The following is a 12,979-nucleotide window of genomic DNA, read 5'->3' as shown; positions in this document are numbered from 1 at the left end:
GCAGCTCGTTCCACCAACGTGGAACTACAAATGAGAATAGCCTGGATTGCCGTGGCTGTATGGCCGGCAGAGCCAGGCCACGCTCATTTGACGAGCGCAGCATCCGGGGGGCAACATGTGCTCTTACAAGAGCATTTAAGTAGGCGGGAGCATTCCCAGCAGTCACTCTGTAGGCCAGCATAAGAGACTTGAACTTGATGCGGGCGGCTACAGGTAACCAGTGGAGCTCGATGAGCAGCGGAGTGACATGTGCCCTCTTTGGCTGGTTGAACACCAGTCGCGCCGCCGCATTCTGTATCATCTGAAGTGGCTTCACCGCACAGGCCGGCAAGCCTGTTAAGAGGGCATTGCAGTAGTCGAGACGGGACATCACCAAGGTTTGTACCAGCAGTTGAGTGGCATATTGGGTCAGGTACGGCCTGACTTTTCGGATGTTGAGTAGTGCGAAGCGGCAGGACCGGGAGACTGCGGCAACATGGTCCGAGAATGTCAGTTGGTCATCAATAATGACACCAAGATTCCTTGCAGCCTTGGTAGGAACAAGAGAATGAGTTAATTTTAATATCAATGTTGTGATAAATACCTTGTTTGGCCGGGAAGACCAGCAGTTCCGTTTTCGCCAGATTTAGTTGAAGATGATAATCCTTCATCCATGTGGATATGTCAGCGAGACAATCCGAGATCCGCGTCGAGACAGTGGGGTCGTCTGGCGGGAAGGACAGATAGAGTTGAGTATCATCCGCATAGCAGTGATATGAAAAGCCATGTGAGCGGATGATCGGGCCCAGTGAGGTGGTGTATATGGCAAAGAGGAGGGGTCCCAGCACCGAGCCTTGGGGCACCCCTGTGGTGAGGTTGTGAGGCACAGACAGCTGGCCTCGCCATGTCACACTGAACGAGCGCCCAATAAGGTAAGATTCGAACCAGGAAAGTGCACTGCCCGTTATGCCCATGCTTGAGAGTATGGACAGGAGTATGCTGTGATTGACTGTGTCAAAAGCAGCTGATAAGTCAAGCAGAATGAGGACCGAGGATTTGGCAGCAGCTCTAGCAGTTTTTAAGGCCTCTGTCACAGACAACAGGGCTGTTTCAGTGGAGTGACCACTTTTGAAGCCAGATTGAAGTGTATCAAGAAGGTTGTTTCTAGACAGGTATTCTGTAACCTGTCTAGAGACCGCCCTCTCTAAGGTTTTGGAAAGGAATGGGAGGAGAGAGACCGGCCGATAGTTTCCTACTTGATTGGGATCGAGTGAGGGTTTTTTGAGCAGTGGTGTGACCCGAGCCGCTTTGAAAGCGGAAGGGAAAGTGGCGGAAGTTAGGGAAGAGTATCCTCATCTAGGTTCCTCATCTAGGTTCCTCATCTTGGTTCCTCATCTAGGATCCTCCTCTAGGTTCCTCTCCTCCAGAGACCAGCTCAAACATCCCCCCTGGAGAAGACACAGAGTACTGCACTACCTCACTGAGTACTCCACCATCTACCGTGGCAGTACTGTGTAGTGCTACATAGTACTGCAGTACTGCGTATTACTACCTTGAGGGATCCTGTACACGCTCTCTCCAGGCTTCCTCAGGTTGCGGAGGATGGAGTCACTGTGGATGTTTATGGCCATACCAACGAAGAAGAGCAGCAGCCCTGAGGAGAGGGGAGAGGAGGAGAGGGGAGAGGAGGACTGTGTACTGTGTTATGTCACTGTGTACTATAGAACTTGAAACTGAACATATTTACCTCAGTATCTTCAGGGGATTTAAGCTTCTACACCACTTCATTCCAATGTTTTATGTGTCAAACACTTTATTTGTATATGTGTATATGTGTATCTATGTGTATATCTGTATATGTGTATATCTGTATATATGTATATTTGTATATTTGTATACATTCAAGATTCAAGATTCAAGATTTTTTATTTGTCACATACATATACATACTTTCATACATATATGCAGTGAAATGTAATGCAACGCACCCGGTGATAGCACACAATATGTCCTAGGAAAAAATAGAAAATAAAATAAAAAGTAGAAAATTCCTTTCTAATAGACCGACTAACTGACTCCTAAAACGTAATACAGTAAGTGGAATACTTATAGAATAAGATAAAAAATATATAGAATAAAATACAATAAAAATGAATTGAATAGATAGAAGGAATATGCCTATGTATATACAGATATGTGCATTTAAAGTGGCATGTGAATTAAAGTGGCATGTGAATGTGAATAGTGTGAGGTAGTGATAATACAGCACAGTATACAACAGTACGGCGCAGCAATACGGCATCACGAACAACCCTGAACAGTGATACAGTATGCGGTACAGTATGCTACATACAGTACAGTAGGTAGTGGAGCCTAGTGCATGGCTCAGTTAGGACCCCTGGTGAGGTCAGCGTTGACAGTTCTAATGGCTTGCGGGAAGAAACTCCGTCTCAGTCTCTCTGTTCTCGCTGTGTGACTGCGGAGGCGCTTGCCTGACCGCAGCAGCTGAAACAGTCTGTTGTTGGGGTGATGAGGATCCTTCATGATCCTGCAGCTCTGCTACTACACCTACTGGTGTATAGCTCCTGCAAGGGGGGGAGGGTAGTTCCAGTGGTATGTTCAGCTGAACGCACCACCCTCTGCAGGGCCCGCCTGTCCTGGGCAGTACAGTTCCCAAACCAGGCAGTGATGTTGCCTGTCAGGATGCTCTCCACTGCTCCAGAGTAGAAGGACTTGAGGATCCTCACCGAGACCCGGAATTTCCTCAGCTGCCTGAGGTGGTAGAGACGCTGCCTCGCCTTTCTCACCAGAGTGTCTGTGTGAACAGTCCATGTTAAGTCCTCTGTGATGTGGACTCCCAGATATCTGAAGCTGCTCACCCTATCAACAGAAGTCCCATTAATCCACAAGGGCGCGTGCGTCCTCGATTGTGATCCACGCCTAAAGTCCACAATCAGCTCCTTGGTTTTGCTGACGTTCAGGTGGAGGCTGTTGTCCTGGCACCAGAGTGACAGGTCAGCCACCTCCTCGCGGTAGGCCTTCTCATCGCAGTCGGTGATCAGGCCCACGACCACGGTGTCGTCAGCAAACTTGATGATGGTGTTGGAGCTGGACCTGGCCACACAGTCATGTGTGTACAGGGAGTACAGTAGGGGGCTGAGAATGCAGCCCTGGGGGGATCCTGTATTCAGGGTGAGGGAGCTGGACATGTGCTTCCCCACCTTGACCACCTGGGGGCGGCCTGTGAGGAAGTCCAGGATCCAGGCGCACAGCGGAGTATTGGATTAACCTCATCCAAGAACAATCAGGAGTTTTACGACCATGTCATCCACGCGGTGGATACATTTCGCCTGAATGAACAAAAACTGACAGAGCAAGGCAAGGAAATACAGCGAAAACTGTCTCAGCTCCAGCTGGAGGAACTGACAAAGAAAGAGAGACAAAAATAAAATGTAAGGCGTGGCAACCGCAGCTGAACCAGGCATCGTGATACCGATCACTCAGCCCGGTCCGCCCCCAGGTTAGCAACATCCGAGTCAAGGGTTACCCACCAATCCTCTAGTTACCATATATACACAAAGTACGAGCCACGCCCCGAAGCTACAATAGAAGGTTTGAAAGCAGCAGGGGATTTGATAGAAACTCAGAGTTGTTGTAACACCCCTCTGCTGCCAGTGCTGAAGGCGGATAAACAAAAATGGCTGCAAGTGCATGATCAAAGAGCTGTAAATGATGTCGTAGAGGATCAGGAGGCCGAGGTTCCAAATCCCCACACACTGTTGACTAATGTCCCCCCAGACGCCAAGTACTTCAAAGTGATTGATGTGTGTGGAGCTTTTTTCAGTGTTCCACTGGCAACAGGAGAGCCAGCATATATTTGCATTCACATACAAAGGAAAACAGTACACGTATACACACATGCCTCAAGGTTTTAAACATTCACCACATATTTTTAATCGGGTTTTGAAAGCTGACTCAGAGGAACTGGGGTCATAGTGACTCCATGGCTGTATTGCAAAAATTAGCAGGAGGAGGGCATAAAGTGTCCCAGAAAAATTACAACATTGTCAACCAGAGGTGGAGTCCTTGGGCCGGACAATTACCTATCAATCAAAAGCAACAGTTCCCCAGTCAGCTGGAAGGGGTCGGCAAAGCCCCACAGCCGCAGACTGAGACGGATGACGGCGTTTCAATGACAGAATTCAGCTCAGATTGGATTGAGAATAAAATGAAAACCGCCACTCTTGGAGAAATAACAAAAAGTGCAGGCCAGACTAATTTGCCTGCTCGGTTCACATGGAACTGTGATACTGTAACAGCTTTTGAAAATATAAAACAGGAAATGCAGGGTGCTAGCACGTTAGCAAACCCGGATTATGCAAAACCATTTATTTTGTATGTGGCTCATCATAGTCAGAACTATGTTTCCACCATTCTGATGAAGGAAACATGCAGTGGCCATCGAAGACAACCCATAGCATACTATCGCGCCAAACTGGGCGCAACTGCGATGAACTGGTTGAAAGTTTTAAGAAGCTGGTGATAAAGCCTCTGTGGTGACCTCCATCAGCAGTGTCAAAAATGGTGTAAAAGCTGAACATTGCTTTGTGACACAAGTTTGACATTTAAACAAAGATACTGTGAGTCATTTAACAGACGCTTTTATCCAAAGCGACTTACAATTGTTCAAACAGCGACGGACGCAGCCATCAGGAGCAATGAGGGGTTAAGTGTCTTGCTCAAGGACACTAAGGCATGCTAGCAGGAGGAGCCTGGGATCGAACCAGCAACCTTTGGATCACTAGACCACCAGCTCTACCGCCTGAGCTACCATCCCCATGTTTAGTGAGACTAAATAACATTACCCTATATGGTTACATGTAAAGTGTGAGAAATGGGGGAAAGCATGATGCATCAGTGAGCATCAGTGGTGATAAGCTTTACTAACAGCTTACGGAGTTTGGGATCAAACGCTGTTTTGGGAATAAACACCTGGAGTAAAAGGCGTCTCCAGGGAGACTGAACTCACGCCAATAGGACACCCCCCCAGTATCTCAGAGTGGAGAGTGTTGTCTATTTTATACGATACTGAAACCTAATTTTATGTACTCGGCAAGATTTTTGAATCTTTCAAATTTGTTTGGGTGGTTATTCTGTGGCGTGGCAAACTCAGAACACAACTTATTTTCACTTTACAGGTATTTTAACACTTAATGTTAAGTAGTAAGTAATACAAAAAAAACTCATTAAGGCAATTAGCTGAATGCAATTCAATTTCCCTGGAGCTGTAGACGTCATAGTTGGCAGCATCTATGGATACATACATGCATCACATTGTTAGATTAACTAGGAGTAACACTACTACTTCAGAGTAGGGCCCAAGTTAGTTGAGAAGCTTCCTACTCTCATTTTCAGAGGTGGAGGACTTGCAGGTTTACAACAGTCTCGTTGTAAAATGGAAAGACTGTAGTCCATTTGAAAGGCTTTTTGTAATCTTTTTTTTTGTATGTATGTATCCTAATATAATGCCAACTGTGACACCTACAACTCCAAGGAAATTGAATTGTATCCAGCGAATGGTTTTAATGTTTTATTTTTTGTATTACGTCACGTTAAGTGTTAAAATATCTGTAAAGTGAAAATAATTTTTTCTGCGTTTTTCACACCACAGCAAAAACATGTTTTTAACCACCCAGCCAGATATGAATGATTCAAAATAATTTTCCAAGTACATAAATTCAGGTTTCAGAACTGTGAAAAATAGCCAGTACTCTCTACTACATAAAATTAGGTTTCAGTATCGTATAAAATAGACAACACTCTCCACTCTGAGATACTGGGGGCGTGTCCTCTTGGCGTGAGTTCAGTATCCCTGGAGACGCCTTTTACTCCAGGTGAATGCACCACAGCAGCCTCCTGGTTGCATTCCTCTTCTTTATGCCCTCATTTACTGCCATAACTATGACAGGAAGAGGCCACGTGCCACGTGCCTGCCTGCTGTTCCAGTTATCCTGACTAACTCTGTTGTTTTTATCCATGTACATGCTGTTGTTTGTTTCTGAGTAAATTCATGTGCATGTTGTTGTTTGTTTCTGAGTTTATTCATGTGCCTCTTGTTGTTTGGTTCTATGTTTAATTGTCTCATCTATGGTGATTCTCCCCCTCTTGGAGTATTGATTATTTGTTTATAGACGCAAACATGCTAAAATAGTTTGCCAAAGAGGGGGGTTGGTGGTGGTTCTGTATAACAAAAAGCTATGTTCTTGTCAAGTCAAGTCAAGTCAAGTCAGACTTTATTTATAGAGCACATTTCATAGCAGGACAACACAATGCGCTTTACAAAGAAATACAAAAAATGGGGTATATGTATGTGACAAATAAAAAATCAAAAAAAATCTTGAATCTTGAAAAAAGAAAAAGAGAACGTAGTTGTTAGCCGGTCATTACAAAGAAGAAAGAAAGAAGAAAGAAGAAGAAACAGTCTTTATTCGTCACACAACACACCACACTACAACACATGCTTGCACACACACATGCACATGCTTTGATGGTGCCGGTGAAATGGCTCCTCTGCATTTAACCATCCTGGCTTGTCCTTCCTCCGGGGGCACAGCCAGGAGCAGTGGGCAGCGTACGTGGACGCACCCGGGGACCAGGTGATAAGTGTCCATCGCTGGTCAGACCATGATGGTGCATGTTTTTGGTGGGGGTCCTTACTGACGTGAGGTGGAGGAAACCCCATGTGAGCACGGGGAGAACATGCAAACTCCACACAGAAAGGCTCCTGTTTGGGAGATAACCCGCCGGAGCACGGTGCCAACAGAGCCCCAGGTGGGAATCGAACCCAAAAGAAAGAATGCCCCTGAAACAACAGCAACAACAAAAGCAACAACAAAGACAACAAAAACAACAATAAAAGCGACTCCAACCGCTGTGGCAGCAACAGCAACAGAAAACAACAACAGCAGCAACAACAGCCACAGAAACAACAACAATGGCAGCAGCAACATCGACACCAGCAGCAACAACAACAGCAGCAACGTACTCGCAAAGACGTCACCGGAACCGGAAGTGGTAGCCCTCACCAGTTGAGTTGTGGAGGCCTTGGAGGGCCTGGGCTTTCAGGGAGCCCGGAGCAACAAACTGGTGAATTGTCATGTCCATTTGTCTGTCTTTATTCACCTTGCACAGCATGTCATCCTTGATCGACAGCTTGGGCCAGTGTCTCAACAGTTTCAGTTTCCTGACCAGGGACATGGGAGGGACAAGGCACCGAGTGAAAGGCGCCCAGGGGCCGATCTGCTAGCTGCGGAAACGCCTTCTTCCGCTGCCAGTTTGAGAACGTCCTCCCCAGCGTGAGCTCTCTCCCTTTCTTGTATTTTCTTATTTTGTCTATCAGTCCCTCTTATATATATATATATATAAATGCAGTGGACGGACCAATCAGAGGCTGTCCTTCAGGACGCTCTGACTGACGTAGACTGGGACATGTTCCAATCAAGTTCAAGTGACTTCAGCGAGTTTACAGAGGTAGCTAATGTAGCTTCGTGGCTACATTAGCGGACAGCATCGTTCCCACGGTTAAAGTTCGGATATTTCTAAACCAGAAACCGTGGGTTGATAAATCCATCCGCTCTGCTCTGAATGCTCGCACGGCCGCTTACAACAAAGGTCTTGTATCCGGAAATATGGACAGTTACAAAGCGGCGTCCTACTATCTGGGGAGGGCGGTGAGGGACGCTAAACGGACGCACAGGGAGACTGTGGAGCTACAGATGGAGAAACGGGACACCAGACGCTTGTGGCAGGGGCTGCAGACTATAACAAACTACAAAAGCAACTACTCCCCAGCCAAGAGTGTCGACGCCTCCCTAGCCAACAAACTGAACTCCTTTTATGCACGGTTTAAGTCTGGCAACAGCACTGAAGACCTGTTCTAACCAGCTAGCTCCGGTGTTCACTACAATATTCAACATCTCCCTGGCTGACTGAGTGGTCCCGTCCTGCTTCAAGAGGTCCACCGTCGTTCCTGTCCCTAAGATCGCCTCTCCTGCCTGCCTGAATGACTACCGTCCAGTGGCCCTCACCTCGGTGGTCATGAAGTGTTTCGAGAGGCTGATTAAGGATTATATCTGCGCCTCCCTCCCCCGCACCTTGGACCCGTTGCAGTTTGCGTACCAGCAGAACAGATCCACGGATGATGCGGTTTCCCAGGTACTGCACACCACGCTCACGCACCTGGATGGCCAGAAGGGGGCCTATGTGAGAATGCTGTTCATTGATTATAGTTCAGCTTTCAACACCATAGTCCCCACCAGACTGGCCGTCAAGCTGAAGGAGCTCGGACTGAATACTATGCTGTGTGCCTGGATCCTGGACTTCCTCTCAGCCCATGGTTAGGGTGGAGAAGCACATGTCCAGCTCCCTCACTCTGAACACACTATCCCCCCAAGGCTGCGTCCTCAGCCCCCTACTGTACTCCTTATACCCAAATGACTGTGTGGCCAGGTCCAACTCCAACACCATCATCAAGTTTGCTGACAACACCGTTGTCGTGGGCCTGATCACCGATGGTGACGAGAAGGCCTACCGCGAGGAGGTGGTTGACCTGTCACTCTGGTGCCAGGACAACAGCTTCCACCTGAACGTCAGCAAAACTAAGGAGCTGATTGTGGACTTGAGGCGAGGATTACAACCGAGTATGCACGCACCCTTGGTGATTAATGGGACGTCTGTTGACAGGGTGAGCAGCTTCAAATACCTGGGAGTCCACATCACAGAGGATTTAACATGGACTTTACAAACAGACACTCTGGTGAGGAAGGCGAGGCAGCGTCTTTACCACCTCAGGCAGATGAGGAAACTCAGGATCTCGGTGAGGATCCTCAAGTCCTTCTACTGTGGAGCGGTGGAGAGCATCCTGACAGGCAACATCACTGCCTGCTTTGGGAACTGTACTGCTCAGGACAGACAGGCCCTGCAGAGGGTGGTGCATTCAGCTGAACGTACCACTGGAACTACCCTCCCCTCCCTGTAGGACCTATACACCAGGAGGTGAAGTAGCAGAGCTGCAGGATCATGAAGGATCCTCATCACCCCAACAACGGACTGTTTCAGCTGCTGCGTCAGGCAAGAGCCTCCACAGTCACACAGCGAGAACAGAGACTGAGACAGAGTTTTTTCCCGCAAGCCATTAGAACTGTCAATGCTGACCTCACCAGGGGTCCTCACTGAGACACACACATAGGCTCCACTACCTTACTGTAGTATATGTAGCATACTGTACCGCATACTGTGTCACTGTTCTGGGTTGTTCGGTGTTATCGTATTGCTGCGCTGTACTGTTGTATACTGTGCTGTATATCTCACAAACACTACCTCACTTTATTCACATGCCACTTTAATGCACATATCTGTATATATATTAATAGCCTATCCCATATACATAAGTCTATTCCCTTTATTCTATTTTGTACCCCCACTCTGCATTACCCTTGAGTTCATATTTTATTATATATTTTATTTTATTCTATAGTATTCGACTTACTGCATTACATTTTAGGAATTAGTTAGTTAATCAAGTAGAAATTTTTATGTTGCTATTGTGTTCAATTTAGAACAAATCACTGGGTGCGCTGCATTGACATTTCACTGCATATATAAAAAAAGTATGTATGTATATGTATTTATATGTATGTGACGATTAAACCTCTTGAAATCTTGAAACCTTTGCAACCACTATGCAATGCAAGTGCAATTTTACAACAGCAGATAGCATAGTTGTCCCTTTAGCGGGATTTAAACAGAACCTTTTCCACTATGTTACATTTGTATAAACATTGTATAAACAGTATATAGAAACAATCCCTTTAATGTGAATTATCAAAGGTGTTTAGATGACAAGCAACAGACTTTGGAAGGTTTTATTAAAAAGGCAAAGTCCCAGAACAAGAAAACACAAGAATTTGACCATATTATTCTATTTGTCCATCCCAGTTCCCACTAATGAAATATGTAATATATGACTAGATTCTAAGCATAAAAATAGTTGATATATACAGAAAATACATAAACTACAAACTATACAATTCAAAAAGTGAATGAAATATCCTTTGTTTTAAATATCACACAAGTCGATAGATTCTATCAGTCAACAAACCATAATATATTTAAAAAGCATTGCATAAAAGTATTACATCATGGCAAAACCAAAACTTAACTGTTATTTTATTTCTTGCAAATTCATGATTGTCTGACAGTTTAACACATTAGGAAACTATGCTTTATGGTTTACTACATTTATTTAAAGTTGACATTTGTTTTTTCCAAACAAAAACAGGTGCATTATGTTGTATATTGTATATATTAACACATTAACTATTGCCTGTGATTGGTGATAACTGTGTTTGCTTTACAGTAGAACCCTGTCAGGACAACTAACCGAGTTCCTTCTGAAGAACAGCTGTATTGACACCTCCGTTCAGAAGGGTGGGATCCAGGGATGTGCCTGGCTGTTTGGAACAATGTGGTCACACAACTCATCAGGGAGACGCCCGAAGGCAAGGGAGACCTGACTGTTGTGGCTGGACATTGCAAATGCATACGGATCCATACCACACAAACTTGTTGATCTTGCCCTTTATCGACATCATGTTCCCAGCAAAATCAAGGACCTATTTCTGGACTATTACGGTGACTTCAGTATAAGAGTCACTGCTGGGTCCAGCACATCCTACTGGCATTGGCTTGAGAAAGGCATTAAAACCGGCTGCACCATCTCAGTCATCCGTTTTCGCCCTCGTCATGAACATGGTTGTCAAATCAGCAGAGGTAGAATGCAGGGGCCCTTTGCCCAAGACTGGAGTGCGACAGCCCCCAATAAGAGCATTCATGGACGACCTGACTGACATCCTTACTACTACATCTGTCATAGATAGGAGGTAGATACTCCAAGGCCTAGAGAACCTTATCAACTGGGTAAGGATGAGCTTTAAACCAACAAAATCAAGGTCTCTATTGCTTGGGAAAGTTAGTGGACAAGTCCCGGTTCTCCCTGACCGGACCCACCATCCCGTCCATTACAGAGCAACGATGCTGCTTCCATCCAGAAAACCAGCAAAGACATCGGTGACAAAAGAGGCTTGCCGGGGAGGTTCAAGGCCTGGATTTGATAGCATTCCATACTACCCTAGATCCTGTGGTCTTTGCTGGTGTGTGCAGTGCCCATAAAGACAGTTGAGGCCCTGGAGAGGAAGATCAGCAGCTACTTGTGAATATGGCTAAGCCTATGAGTAGTGCTGCTCTGTATGGCACCATAAAAATCCTCGAGCTCCTGATCAGTGGCCTAGCTAAGAGTTTGTGGTGTCATGGACTGGGGAAGCTCTCCAGTACAGAGAATCCAGGGATCTAAAAGTGGCATCTGCCGGCATCCAGGTTCGAACAGACAGGAAATGGAGCACAAACAAATCAGAAGGCATTGATGGGGTCCGTAGCAACAGGGTGTGCAGGCATAGGCTACTTCCCGATGACCAGGGTCGACAACGTCCAGGGCAAAGAGCGACAACATCTCGTTTAGGAAGAAGTCTGGGCAGGCGTGGAGGAAGTAAAAGCCAGCAGGATGGTAGGGACGGGACAGCACAGAAGGATCCTCTTCCAGAACAACGAGGGCAGGAAGGGGTCTCACTTTAGCCCCAGATGTGAAGGTTTGCTGGACTTGCTAGGACAGCATAGACAGCTTGGACCAAGAACCTGATGCGATGAAAGTCTGCTTGCCAGATGTTGGACCGGGTGATCTTTGGCTGCAGTACACTTTCCCATCAAGTCCATGCTCCCACCTCCTTAGCAGCTGCCCTAAAGCCCTTGGGGATGGGTGCTATCGCTGCCGCCATGACCAGATTCTTAAGGTAGTCGCCGAGAGTAAGGCCACGACCATCAACACCAACAAGGGCCACCACCAGCCAAAGACCATCACGTTCCTCAAAGCCGGGGAGAAGCCCGACTTACAACCAAGAGCCAAGTCTGGTCTATTCACCACTTCCACGGACTGGCGACGAGAAATGAACCTGGGCCAGTAGACATGATCATCGTTTCAGAGTCCATCAAGAAACTGATCATGCTGGAACTGAAAGAGCCCTGGGAAATGCATATGGACAAGGTCTATGAGAGGAACCGCACCAAGTAGCAGGAGCTTGTGAAACAGTGCAGAAGGCAAGGCTGGGGAACTCGCTGCGAGCCTGTGGAGGTGGGCTGCCGAGGATTAAACCAAGGAGGTTTAATCAGCAGTTTGGACGCAGTGATGTGTCTTCAGCTGCGAGGACCAAGTGAAACTCTTCAAACACTGTGGGCAGCGGTACGGTTTAGCTCCTGTGTGAATACGCTGATGTCGTGTGACTTTATTTTGTGCATTAAAGCTCTTTCCACATTGCTCACAGTGATATGGTCTCTCCCCTGTGTGAATGCGCTGATGTAGTTTGAGTTTATTTTGTGCATTAAAGCTCTTTCCACACTGCTCACAGCGATAGGGCTTCTCCCCTGTGTGAATGCGCCGATGAACATCAAGATCAGCTTTTGCGTTGAACCGCTTTCCACACTGCTGGCAGTGATACGGTTTCTCTCCTGTGTGACAACGCTGATGCTCCGTAAGTTTATTTTTTACATAAAAGCTCTTTCCACACTGTTCACAGTGATATGATCGCTCTCCTGTGTGAATGAGCTGGTGCCTGTCCAGAACACTTTTTTTCCTGAAACTCTTGGCACACTGCAGACACTGGTAGGGTCTCTCTCCTGAATGAATGCGCTGGTGTACTTTTAGCTGACTTTTTGTAGTACAAGTCTTCTCACACTGGTCACAGTGGAATGACTTCTCTCCGGTGTGGACAGTCTGATGTGCTTTGAGTCGGCATGGCCACCTGAAGGTTTTCCCACACAGGTCACAACTGTGATTTCCTGGTGTGTCTTTCTGGGTCGGGGTGGCTCCGGAGGTTCCTATTGGCTGGGACAC

Source organism: Zeus faber, assembly GCF_960531495.2.
Source record: "Zeus faber genome assembly, chromosome: 1".
Taxonomy (NCBI): domain Eukaryota; kingdom Metazoa; phylum Chordata; class Actinopteri; order Zeiformes; family Zeidae; genus Zeus; species Zeus faber.
This window is presented reverse-complemented; position numbering follows the sequence as displayed.